Source organism: Periplaneta americana, chromosome 6, assembly GCF_040183065.1.
Source record: "Periplaneta americana isolate PAMFEO1 chromosome 6, P.americana_PAMFEO1_priV1, whole genome shotgun sequence".
NCBI classification, from domain to species: Eukaryota; Metazoa; Arthropoda; class Insecta; order Blattodea; family Blattidae; genus Periplaneta; species Periplaneta americana.
Window position 1 is genome coordinate 124,082,835 of NC_091122.1, and position 13,822 is coordinate 124,096,656.

At 37.1% G+C, this 13,822-nt stretch overlaps 1 long non-coding RNA gene across 4 annotated transcripts in view; it reads right to left on the minus strand.

Moving 5' to 3' along the window:
* Positions 1-8,849: 8,849 nt before the first annotated feature.
* The window catches only part of LOC138701702 (uncharacterized), a 170,611-nt gene continuing 165,638 nt past the window's right edge, over positions 8,850-13,822 (minus strand). For all 4 annotated transcript variants that reach the window (XR_011332674.1, XR_011332672.1, XR_011332671.1 and 1 more), the window contains one exon: positions 8,850-13,653. This is a non-coding gene — a long non-coding RNA (uncharacterized lncRNA). The remainder of the gene's footprint in view (positions 13,654-13,822) is intronic.

A 13,822-nucleotide genomic window follows, 5' to 3' on the forward strand; every position in this document is an offset into this window, starting at 1 on the left:
CACTGGACCAACGATTTCTACTCCGGGCTCGTTGATAACAATGAGGGTCACCTGCACAAACAACGCATCCACAGGCGATGCGGTGTTCTCCTGTCGTTCGTTGTAATGATAATGAGCACAGTCGTGGTTCTTTCTGGTGAAGTTTTCTCTTCAAAAGGGGCCACAGTTCGAGGCCTCAAAGACTCGAAGGCAAGGTTCTCAAATTGTGGTACGCGGAAGTTTGGTAGGTTGAACGCCTTTGAATTTGTAAAAATAAACAATAGCTTCATTTAGAAGTGTGCCACAAGTACTTGCTAGTAGTATGCAATTAGACCAACTGTCAGTTTCTCAGTATTTCTAGTGTTGGTGACAGTAACGACGATTTTTTTTCGGCTTCTGCGTTTTCATTATCCTTAAAAACTGACAGTGGAACCTTGGATCCGAAGACGTAAATTTTTTTTCCGCTTCTGCATTTTCATTATCCTCAAAAACTGACAGTGGAACCTTGAATCCGAAGACGTAAATTCTATTAAAATAGCTGCTTCTTAGGAGTAATGATTAGAGAACGACGTCTGGACACCAAAACATTGCCTGGAGGCGACTTCATTATTATAATTCATAGCAATAATTGTACAAATACTTACTTACTTACTTACTTACTTACTTACTTACTTACTTACTTACTTACTTACTTACTGGCTTTTAAGGAACCCGAAGGTTCATTACCGCCCTCACATAAGCCCGCCATTGGTCCCTATCCTGAGCAAGATTAATCCAGTCTCTATCATCATAATCCACCTCCCTCAAATTCATTTTAATATTATCTTCCCATCTACGTCTCGGCCTCCCCAAAGGTCTTTTTCCCTCCGGCCTCCCAACTAAAACTCTATATGCATTTCTGGATTCGCCCATACGTGCTACATGCTCTGCTCATCTCAAACATCTGGATTTAATGTTCTGAATTATGTACAAATATCTATAATAATTGCAATTGTCCTAAATTACGTCCATCAACCCTCGTGAAATATTTAGGTAGGCCTACTGTATCTTCATCGATAAAAAATTAAAATGGAATTTTCATATTAACTATTTATGTCTTAAATTACGTAAAACTCTGAACAAATTTGTTCAACTGCGTCGCTTTATGCAAGTAAAACTATTGAGAACAATATATTTAGCCCTAGTTCAGTCTATAATACAATATGGAATTATAGGATGGGGTGGATTATCACAGGGTACCATTCGGCCATTAATATTACTACTTTAAAGGAATTATTAAAATATGTTTAAGAACAAAACTTGATCATCCAACTCATCTCATATATAAAGAATTTAATGTTTTCAATGTCAAGCAAATTTATATGTATACTATTTTAAATAACTACCATAAATATCAAGCTAAATTCATATCATCCGATCATGGCCACATCACAAGAAGATACAATATTTCCCTCCCCCTCATTGAACCAAAATGTAAGACTGAAGCAGGTCTAAGGCACAGTTCTAATTACGGTCCAAGATTGTATAATGATTTTATAAAGAAGAATCCTAAACTAAAATTATTAAACAATACATTATTCAAAAAACAAGTGCTTGAACTGTTTTTAAAATTATAATCAAGTAAATTCTTATCCTTTATTTTTTTGTCACTTTAACAATGTTGTATTGTTAACTTAGTATGTTAATCTATAGGCTATGTACAGTTTGATTGTTTGTTTTCTTATTCTTTTTAAATTGTATGTGTAATTACAGTTAACAGTTTAATCATAATTGTGATTATTATTGTGAATTTTATTAGTAACAACAATGTAATTTATTCGTCACAACAATAATTCCTTTCTACAATTCACCTTAAACGCTCTCGTCAACAATTGGATCTTCACTCAACACAGTATTCGTTATAGCACTCCACCAACGACAATGACAATTTACTTGGACTATTACGCACAACAATGAACTGTTAATCTTAACTAATATTTACAAAGCACTATTTACAAATCAGAACTACCAGTTCTCAGTTCACAGTTCTTCTATCTCAGTCACTCGAGTTCACAGTATCTCGAACCACAGACCTTCAGAGACAGTTCACTGTACTCGAACTCGGGTCCCTCCAACTGCGGTCCACTGCACTCGAACTCAGGTCCCTCCAACTGCGGTCCACTGCACTCGAACTCAGGCCTTCGGATGCTGACGCAGATGCGTCGAGTCGAACTCCGGTTTGCTTGACTGGCTTGCTTGCTCTGGCTTACTCACAGACTGAATAACTGAAAAACTGCTGTCGTTCCTTCGCGTCCGTAATTTATAACCACAGCGACGTAGCCTCGAAAGTTCCACGCGTCTCTAGAGATGGCACTCCAGAAAAATCCAGAGCCCTCTCCTCTCTACCAGCACCAGATGCGCGCGCACTCTCTCTCCACTCTCTCGCCGCGTTGGCCCTTTCCCCTCTCCGCCGCGCGCCATCCCAAAGTGCTCCGCGCGATCTTCTCTCTTGCGGGACGCTGGTCGTGAGTTCGAATCTCACGTCGCTGTCACATTATTTTTTGTTTCTTCTAACCAGTTTTCATTATTGGTCACACCCGATCTCAAGTATCTTGCTTTTTTCGGGTGTGACCCAGTTACAATTATTGTATTTATACAAGAACTAGTGGCTTGTGCAGCAAATGCTGCTGCAAACTAAGTTCGTTGGACGTTCAAATAAAAATTTTTCAGATTTATTTCCAATGAAGAATACTTGTCTTTTTGATAGTTATTTGCTTCCATAATAATGAAACATACTCCCTCTGAATGGATTTTTTTAGGCCAAATGCTTTTTCTTGAACCTATCCATTTGAGTTTCAACGCGAAAACGCAAGTATCAATGTCAGGACGATAGCAGTAGCTGTTTCAGGTCATTGTGGATTGTAGGCGAAAGTTAAAAAAGTGTCAGGTTTGCTAAGCTTCCGAACAATAGCATTTTCGTATAGCTGCTGCATGTAGAACTTGAAATGTACAGCGTAAAATCATTTTATCCTACTAAGAGATCCTGCTGAAATTATATGGAGACTACAAAATTTTCTAGACCTCTTATTTTATCAGTAAGTAATACCTTTTGATCTTTCCTTAGGAACTGTAATTTTTGCGCTCTCTCGAGCCAATACTGAAGACAATGACATATATCAATATTTACACTACACCGCCATTAAGTATATGAAAATGACCCAACCCCACTGGGTTAATAAGTATAAACATATTTGATTTTTAATAACAATATTATTATCTTACTTAAGTTTTGTAGTTATATATAGCAGCCACTCAGTAATAGAAATGAACATCTAAATTAAGATATTCTCTACATTTACTTACATAACCACAAAACGTTTCACTTTCATGTCATCAATATAGCATCAATATTATGTACAATTAATGAAAAAATAGATGCTTCATGATATTAACTATAATAATATTTAATTTCTAATGGTAACAATGTCATCAAACCACCTGAAGTTTCGTAGATTTGAATATCCAATAGACAGCTGTACTCAGAAAATTATACACTGCAGAATCAGTTTTTAATAACAAATTGAATTGAGCTCTAAATATGTAGGCAATCCTACAGGTCATGGCCTTCGTGTAATAGCCTATTGTTTGTTGTAGTGTGTGTTTTGTTCTGAAATTCAATCAAGTCGGCCGTGATTGAATAAAATAATTCTCAAAACTGACAACAGATCGATTTTGGAAAATAGGAAAATTATGTACGAAAATTTACATTTCACTGAAAACTACTACTTTTCCGAAAAACTTTGGATGCCAGGCATGACAATTAGGGGGTCACTCATTAAAATCCGTTCAGCCGTTTTCCCGTAATTTCCATTACCAGTTCAAATTATATATATATATAGATTTGTAATATGTATTTGAATATGAGATTGGTAATCAATTTCGAATTTTGAAGAATATTCATATACGAGTATTACAATAGTTTTGCAAAACCTTTGTTAATGTATGTAATTTTTGCTTGCAGTAATAATAACGATAATAATCTCTGTACAAGCTTCTGGTTTTAAAGTATGTGCTTTCGTCAGTGACATGGGTCCTCAAAACCAGAAACTACGGAAAGACATAGAAATTAATGTGTCAGACACACATTTCAAATGATGTGACATCTGGGCGTATAATCTGAGGTTTGTGTGATATATCGCACGCGCTGAAACTAATGAGGAACCATTTGCTATACACTGGATCTGTTTCGGAAACTGGAGATAGTGTTAGGCCAGCAGTACATTGGAAGATTTAAAACATACGGGCGGAGTTAACAATGGCAGTTAAGTCCAAGTTTTAAGGTAAATATAATTATGAAAAAAGTGAATTGATTGAAATGTTAGCCGGTTATCTTTCGTACCGAGTGAAGAAGAAATATCTCTGTATATGTATATACTGCAAACAAACTCTTCTATAGTGAAGAAAAAAAACTGTGAAAGTAAGAAATCCGATTGGTGAACGTGTATTTCACGGAGAAATATTCGTCCTTCTGTTGATTGGCTTAGTGTGGTTTACAAATTTGAAAAATGTTTTGAGGAGTAGCATGGAATTACATTGAATATATTCAAGAAAGTAGCGCCAACATATTATGCTAATATACTGAACGAAAAGATCCCTAGTAGGCCTATACAGCCTTCGTTATTGAATGATACTCCAGAACTCTATCATCATGAAAGCTTTCAACAAAAGCCGACAAGGGCAGAAAACTAAATCGTCTACAACTGGCCGTAAAACAGTGAAGAAAATTAAAAAAATCGCTCCTTACTCTGATTATGCAGTCAAGTTCTTTTCGTTTCTGGCCCAAAGAGATTGACTCTGGGTTTTCTTCACCTGCTACAATTCCTGACAAAAACTCTCCCTTGAGCTTCAAAACGTGCTAATAATTCAGAAGAAATGTTTTTTCTCCGAGACTTGTGTTCGACTGTGATACTTCGCGGAATCCATCTCGCACACACCTTTGAATATCCGATGTTGTTATGTTTTATTTAACGACGCTCGCAACTGCAGAGGTTATATCAGCGTCGCCGGATGTGCCGGAATTTTGTCCCGCAGGAGTTCTTTTACATGCCAGTAAATCTACTGACATGAGCCTGTTGCATTTAAGCACACTTAAATGCCATCGACCTGGCCCGGGATCGAACCCGCAATCTTGGGCATAGAAGGCCAGCGCTATACCAACTCGCCAACAGGTCGACTTGAATATCCGAGAGCATGGATAATTGCATCCACACTTCCTTTGCTGACTGAAAGCTTCAGCCTCAGGTGTCGATCCTCAACGAATCTCTTCCTAAAGCCTTCATTCTTTTTACCCAGCGACCAAAGGTACTCCTGTCAACTTCAGACCTTCCATAGACTTCACACAAACAATTGTGAATATTCATATTCGTCAAGTTTCTTCTTTCGCAACAAGGAATGCTGTTACAGCAAATTCCTTACTATAGGGGAGAGTTGGGTAGTATAGGACATCGGGTAATATCGGACAATGCGTTTCTTTCATCTAACATCAGATGGTAGAACCTGTATAACATGTAATTTCATTTTGTTGAGGTTTTGACCGATAAGCAGAGTACAAAAGGTTTTGGATTGAATGAGGCGGTATGATGCTTATCTTAAGTAGATAAGCATCAGACGGCCCCGTTCAATCCAAAACCTCTTGTATAACATGGTTAGGTTTCTGTATGCGACATAACAGAAACGTAACCATGTCATTTAGGTGGTAAATGAAAGAAACTCACTGTCCGATATTACCGATGTCCGATACTACCCAACTCTCCCCTAATAATACCGGACAGCTGTATACTAGCAGCATTGACGTGAGTGCGAAATGTCACGGAGCTGACATCTAGCGGAGAGGTGTGGTATTACGACCAGAAATACAATTATTAACATAGCTGGAATCGGACTATTGTTTACAACGTGAGGTACTAATGTGGAGTAATAATACGAGAAATTTAAGAAATGTTGAATATTATTTAATATAACATTAGGCTTACTATTTTATATCAAAGATGCGTATTGTCAGAAATATTGCATTTTTTTCTTTGCTTTAGTGAGACAAAATTAATTCTGTCATAAAGAATTAATTTACAATAACGCTTCATATACCCATTGCTGACAACTCCAAAGATAAAATTGGTAGTAATCTGTTGCTTATAATAATTAGTAAAGGTATGTGGACAACAATAAAACTTAATTTGATAAAAACTTAAAATTTCCAATGCATTTTAACTTTTCTTCATTTATTAGGTCTAAACAAAAAATTTGAAAGGCATGATGAGGGCCGATAAGCTAATACAATAACGATAGGAGTTTTGTCAGGATCCGTCTGTGCTTATCTATTTAATAAATAGGCCTATTATTAGTTTACAATATTTGTCACATTTATTTAGTTTTTAACGTTTTCGGCTTAATTAAGCCATATTCAGAAAAGTTTATGCCTATATACATGAAAGTAGTACATGTGTATGTGATACAAATAAATAAACCAATTAAAACAAATCTCTGTAGAAGTAAATGAATTAAAGCATTACTGTATTAAAAACAGGGCTATGTGAGCCATAATCAAAGTTATCGAAAGTTATTAAATACTAAAATTAAATTAAAACATGTGCGATGCAGTTTCAATTGAAACAGGTTGGTTCATCTGTAGTGATGTCCAGATCTGACTAAATATGGTGAATCAATATCATAAGTTCTGTGGAGACATCCCTGTAGACACTGAAGGTGGAGACAACTGTAAACTTTTCTGAAGATGGCTTAATTAAGCCGAAAACGTTAAAAACTAAATAAATGTGACAAATATTGTAAACTAATAATATTTGTTAAATAGATAAGCACAGACGGATCCTGACAAAACTCCTATTGTTATACTAAATAAAAAAGCTATTTTTTCTTGTTTTATCAACACAGAGGCGAAGGCATTAGGCCTATTAAAGAATGTTGTTGACTCACGTTTTATGATCCCTCGGAAATCGAAAGTACTATTTGAAGTAGTTTGTAATGCGGTAAATGTAGCGTTATAAACAGCACATATACACCCTGACACTTTAACACAGCAATAATTAATAAAACTATTTACTAGCGCAACAACAATCTACAGTGTAGTAGATTACAGCTTGCTTAGCGGGTTTCAGCACATCCTGCCGCCTAGATAGCAGCACCTGCGCCGTTCGCACTCAGAACTGCTAGCTGTCCGATATTATTATAGTAAGGTATTTGGTTACAGCACGTTGTTCGTAATGATTATCGCTGTTAGGTTCTATTTTGCATTGTTGCAGCAGCTGCGCTATCCCTCAGAACATGCTGAAACTTTGCGCACATACGTAAGAAACTTCAAAATAATTTTATTAGTACCGACAAATTTTGTATTCCTAATGTCACTGTTCTGGCCGAGAAAAAATCTGTGGGGTATTAATTTCTGGGCACGTAGCATAGGCCTGTACTTTTTCATTCCATTGTTCTGACGCTTTGCCAGTCGAATTAATTTATTTCCTTGTCAAATCTTTCAGGCGCCATATTGTTATTGTTTGAATCTAGCGCTTGTTTTCACTGCACACATGTTTGTTATACTTGATCGATAGCGAACATGAACTGCTGATCGATATTGTAGTATGATCCACAGTTATTATCGATGTAGAGGTTGATATCTAACATTTTGTTGCATATGATTGATATGTATCAAATGACTAATGTAGCCTATAAGTGGCATAGTTGCGTGGTAGCTGGTGACCCAGCAGCGGAACCCACTCCCCTCCCGACGGGAGAGGGGCTTTACACCTCAGACCGTTGACGAGACGAGAGGGGTGGTTTACACCTCAGACCGCTTGAGGGAGCGGGATGTGGGGTGGCTGTCGGGGTGGAATAGTAAACGGACTTGGAGGGATGGCGGGACTGGTCGTCAGAGTGTTAGCGGTGAAGTCGGTTCGACCCACATCCCAGGGGCGCACAAAAGACCTCAGGTCGCGGTGCACAGACATGTTCCCTTTCCAGCCTCACAGAGAGAGGAAAAAAAAGTGGTATAATTAATCTCGAAAATAGCAACACCGACACCAATGCCAAAATCATCATTATAATCATGATTGTAGAACAGTACTACCACCGTTACCGCTAACACAAACACTAGTGTTGTCTTCGTCTTTATCACCACCATCATTATTATCATGATCATGATTATCATCATCATCATCATCATCAACTTTAGAGACGATGGGATGAGAATTTCGGGAAACTCTACCAGCGATCATTTTGACAAATAAAATTTCACAACATAGGCCTAGGTTTGAGCTCTGATTCTTGACTGTCTATGAGAAAACCTTAGCTCTATGATCATTATTCGAGACACCTAAATAAGTTTTTAATGCATCGAAAGACTGGTGAGGCTGACGGAACCTCAACGGTCTCGAACTCTGTAATGTAAGTAGGTAGAGTTAAGACACTCGAACCCCTATACTCAAGTACTACTCGAATGTCCTACTAATGGAAGCACATTCACTTCATTTACTGTGATTGCAAACTAGAAGTTTGTACTCATGTCCATTAAAACAGTGTGCAATTAGACTTGACTACTTATTCGTGAATGTTGATACTCAAGTTGTAAAATATGCTGATGATTAGGCCTGAGAAATATATGCCGTTACACTACAAGTGCGCTTCATGCACCTCTGACTTTGAGTACGTCAACTGCAGTTATTTCATTCATTTGAACTTGTGCTTATTTATCATCATGGTAAGTTAATCCTCAGCATTTGAGTGGTTGAAAGCCACTCCATTGATTTCGAAACATAACTATCTGCTAAAGAAAAATTTAAAGATATAGCTTTCTTTGTTAAATAAAAATTGCACTATTTTAAAGACATTTTATTTTCCTTCTGTAGAAAATACACCTAATATAATATTGACAAGTATCAGCCTTCAATTTCACTATGTTAATATAATGGTGTATTACGTTTTTGTTTTACATAATTTTTAATTTAATATATTGTTGCAGTGAATAACAAACTACATTTTCAAATTTTCAAAGGAGAATGATTACTTGTTGCTAGAAAACACAGCCTTACATCTAGAAAAACTTCGTTCCACTTCTGCAGAAACAATAAGGACATATTTGAAATATTTTACATAAGCATTATCTATTTCAAAATCTGTATCATTATTAATATATAAAGTATGGTTTGGTTTATTATATATAATAGATCACAGACACATTACATACAACAATTTTACACAAAGATATATTATTATTTAAATACAATTTCTACGTTTTACCTATTAACATATTTGTTTTGTCTTGCACTAGCTTTCAGTTATTGAGCAAGACTCAACTCATTCTAGAATATTGGTACCATCAGTATTGGTTTACCTTCCTAAGATGTACTTCCCTCTTCACTCTGCAATGTGCAGCTAGCGTCTCTAAATCATCTCTAATTCTAGTTTCTTCCATACCTCTTTCCTTACAAAAATATTTATACAGTTCATACAAGCTCTCTCTCGTAGGTAAGCCTTCAGTCCTTAATTTTATTTCATAATATTCTTTTGACGTACCTTCAAAACTATTAAATTTAGAAATAAAAAAGATAGCCAAATAATTTCTAACTAAGTCAAATATGTTATTATCTGTGAGTCTAGACAAAGCGTACCTTCCAAAGTATCATTATTAATAAATTCCCTCATTTGAAATTAAGTCACAAATTTTACATACAGCTAAATATTCATAATGTTTATCCAATATTTGTTTCATCTTGTTTGTTATATTTTTTCCTATTTCGTGTTCCAACTATTCAGTTTCATTACAATACAATTGACTACATGTTATTTTCTGTCTGTAGAATATACACCTAATATAACATCGATAAATATCAGCCTTATTATTTCACTATGTTAATATGATAGTGTATTACGTTTTTCTTTCACATAATTTTTCGTTTCAAATATTGTTGCAGTGAATAACAAACCACATTTTAAAATTTTCCCATCCACCTGCTCCTTCAAGAACGCTGAGTTACTGGCGTACTCTCTCCTCTTATTCGACAAGGACCATACTCCCCTCGCAGGGATCCTCTCGTGAAATTTGGACAGACTATTCTCAAGCCTATCTTTACCTTTTGCAGACGATAGATGAAATCAGGGTAAAGTATAGTGTTTTGCTGGAATGGTAGAGGGAACAGGAGTACTCCGAGAAAAAACCTCTACAATCTCTGCTCTGTACATCACAAATTCCATTGCGAATAGATAGTGGATCGAATCGAGTCATTTGGATGGAAGATATAGCCCCGGTTAAGTTTAAGAACCGGTCGCAGAAGTCATCTTGACAAGATAAACAAGAAACTCAATCAATCAGATATGCGTAAAGCCAGTATGATTTGTAATGGCAGCCAGAGTAATTATCTCATGCCACCATGTCAATTATACTATCAACGCACTCATTAGAACCAGGTATCTAGCTTTGAAGCCGTTAGTCCTGTGAACTAGCAGTTTATTTCCTCCCTTAAACATTCACGTTTTACTATAAAGGAATTTTCAATATTCTAGGTTAGGCTATTTTGAGTTGAGCATGGGCAGAGCAGTCCAATTCAAAATGTACAGCAATAGAATACCTACACAATTAGTTCGCCGAGTTAGCTCTGTGGTAGCGCGTTTGCCCCGGGTTCGATTCCCGGTGGGACCAGAAAATTTCATGTAAAATTTCCACCTCGGGACTAGGAGAGATAGCGGTGCACAACTTCTAATCACTAAATTGTGAACCAATATGCCTGGGTTAAATACCAAATCTCTCTGCTGTGCATATGAAGAGAAAGCACATGTCACAGTTGATAGTGATTCGTTCGTCGGACGGGGACGTTAAGCCTGGCGGACCCTTGGTGCTATTCTACGGGAGTAGGCTACGTGGAGGCACCGGGTTTTCCCTTCTCTCTTCCTCATCTTCACCCATTCTCTACACTACAGTTACACTCACCCTAGTACACGACGTAACTCTTCACAGATACACATCATGCATAACGCATGAAATGGTGTGCAACTCGAAAATGGGTCACAGTCTTGCCATCTATCCGAAATATGCGGAACCCGAATCACACAAGTGAAGTGGGTAGGCATTAGATACACACACAGAATACATAATTATTAATATTATAATAAATAGGAGCAACTCAAAAGTCCGGAGAAACAAAGCTGCTTGGCTGGTTTCAGTGTCGAAGACGAAGCTTATTCCCGTAGTAGGCAACCACAAAGATGACGTGGATGTCAGTAATTTAGAAAAATAAGCCAAGAAAAAAACTATTTGGATGCTTATCCTAGTGATAAAATTGCAAGTCATGAATCGTCGACACAATCTCTCAATAAGGTAGAATGTTTCTGGAAACTGTAGGAGTGTAGGTTTTGTAATTGCTACTCACGTCAGAGCCGGGTGATGTTAATGCGCAGTGCTTGTAAGAAATGCGAACTATTAGGAAAATATTAATCTATGAAAGTGGAGACCAGGTATAACAGATGTGCTCAATGGCTACGGCCGACCACGCCCGCCTGACTGCAAGTGATACTTCCAAGTTCATACAGGGTGTTAAAATAAGTATCCAATATTTTGGGAAGTGATAGTATGCATCAAAACAAGGAAAAAATGTCTAATAACATGGGTCCTACAACACATACTTTCTGAGATCTGAACACTTGTATATAGGAGGTGCTCAATGTGACGTCCATTCATGGCAATGCATTTTTCTGCCCTACATTACAGCAGACTACCAGATAATCATACCGTAGTTGACACCCCTGGCATGAAATAATGATACGTCGCAAGATATACTAAAAACAAAAGTTTGGTTGTTGATATGAGCGGGGTTCAGCAGAGTTGGTGTTGTGAATTTTCGTAATCAGCATGTGTGGGCTGATGAAAATTCCCATGCAGTTGAAGAAACAAGGCATCAACACCGATTCTCAATCAACGTATGGGCAGGCGTTCTTGGCGATAGATTAAGGGCCATACGTGCTACCACAGAGATTAACTGGGGCTCGTTATCAGGACTTTCTTATTAACGTATTGCCTACCTTGCCATGTCGGCAAAGACTACAGATGCGGTTCATGTATGATGACACACCAGCACATTTTTCCGCAATGAGCGTGAACACTTGACGCTGACACTTCAGGATCACTGGATTGATCGGGGAGGCCCCACATTTTGGCCTGCTCGTTCCCCAAACCTAAATCCCCTAGATTTTTGGTTATCAATAACAACCAGGTCAATTTCAAAGAGTGCGTGATCCCTTATGTCGAAGGGCAGAGGAACTGTCATAAATAGACGTCACACTTAGCACCTCCTATGAACAAGTGTTCAGATCTCAGAAAGTATGTGTTGTAGGACCCATGTTTATTCGACATTTTTTTCTTATTTTGATGCATACTAGCACCTCCTAAAATATTGGATACTTTTTTAAACATCCTATATATGGGGACATTTGTATGTTGAAGGAGGAAATAGCCTACCATAGCTACAAATTCTGCCCCTGCAATACGACATATGAATATATTCAACATGTAACATCTGACTGCAAGATATTAACACCGTATGAATGACTGAAAAGACAGAATTCTGGAATCTTTATGGATAATGATCTTAACTGGAACACTCAAACCAATACATACAAGAAAATATTGTCGCTGCTGCACCATTTGAAGCACGTAAAAATTTTCTACCATTTACATTAAAAAAGAATCTTATACAGACACTCGTGATGCCCCATCTCGATTACTGTGATTCCTTGTTAACACACTTAAGTTCTAACTTAAATGAGAGATTGCAACGTGTTCATAATGCATGTATAATATTCGGAAATTTGACCATGTAACACTGTCTCTTGAGCTGCTCTCGTGGGCTCGTCTAAAGGAACGAAGAATCATACACGCTCTTTCACTTCTATACAAAATTTGACATAATTCTTCTCCCGCTTTCAGTTCCTAACTACTTCAAGAAATCAGCATCAGTCTCTCCTCTCTATCCTATTCCGCGTCACAGAACTTCCCTATACTCATCCTCCTATACTGTATCATTGCCTCGCCTCTGGAATTCGTTAGCCACGTTCGTTACCTAGTGACGTCAAGGATTGCCGGACACTGTCACAGTTTAAAAGTAAACTAAAAAAGTATGTTTTAGCTCACGAAATCCGTTTCTGAGAAGTTGCTAGATTTATGCCGAAGTTTTTATCTTTAATATTTCGGCAATAATTTTCTTTCTGTTGTCTTTGTGCCAGGATACTAGAACAGCTTATTCTCGGTTAATAACAGTGATGCTGAGTGTCATAGTTATTTTGTGCCTATATTTGTTCTATATGTTTTTACTTTTTGTTTTTTTTTTCTTTTTTATTGCATCATTTAATATGATAGACTAATTTTCATTATTTTCAGTTTCTACTTGTATGTTTAGTTGTTCTTTTTGTGTCATATTCATTCTCTCACTCTTTGTCTTTACTCTTTCGAATTCTGCACACCTCAACACCAAATTACCTTTCGTCTCGTTTCTCTTATCTATACTCTAACCACGACGTAAATACCAGATCACTTATCTGTGGCACGCTAAATATACCTCTTCATAGAACATCTTGTTATTCCTCATCTTTTACAATATCCACCTCGCGTCAATGGAATTCCTTGTCACAAAGTATTAGGGGCTGCAAGACAACAAACACCTTTAAGAACAGCTTAAAAGATAACCTTATTAGCATTTCACTCCAATCATACTGATTTAAAATATTACTGACTACACTGTTGCTTTTTTTCTTTAGACATCATCCTGATTGTGCTGCATTTTCAAAATTGTCTCATAATAATCTCTTTCTA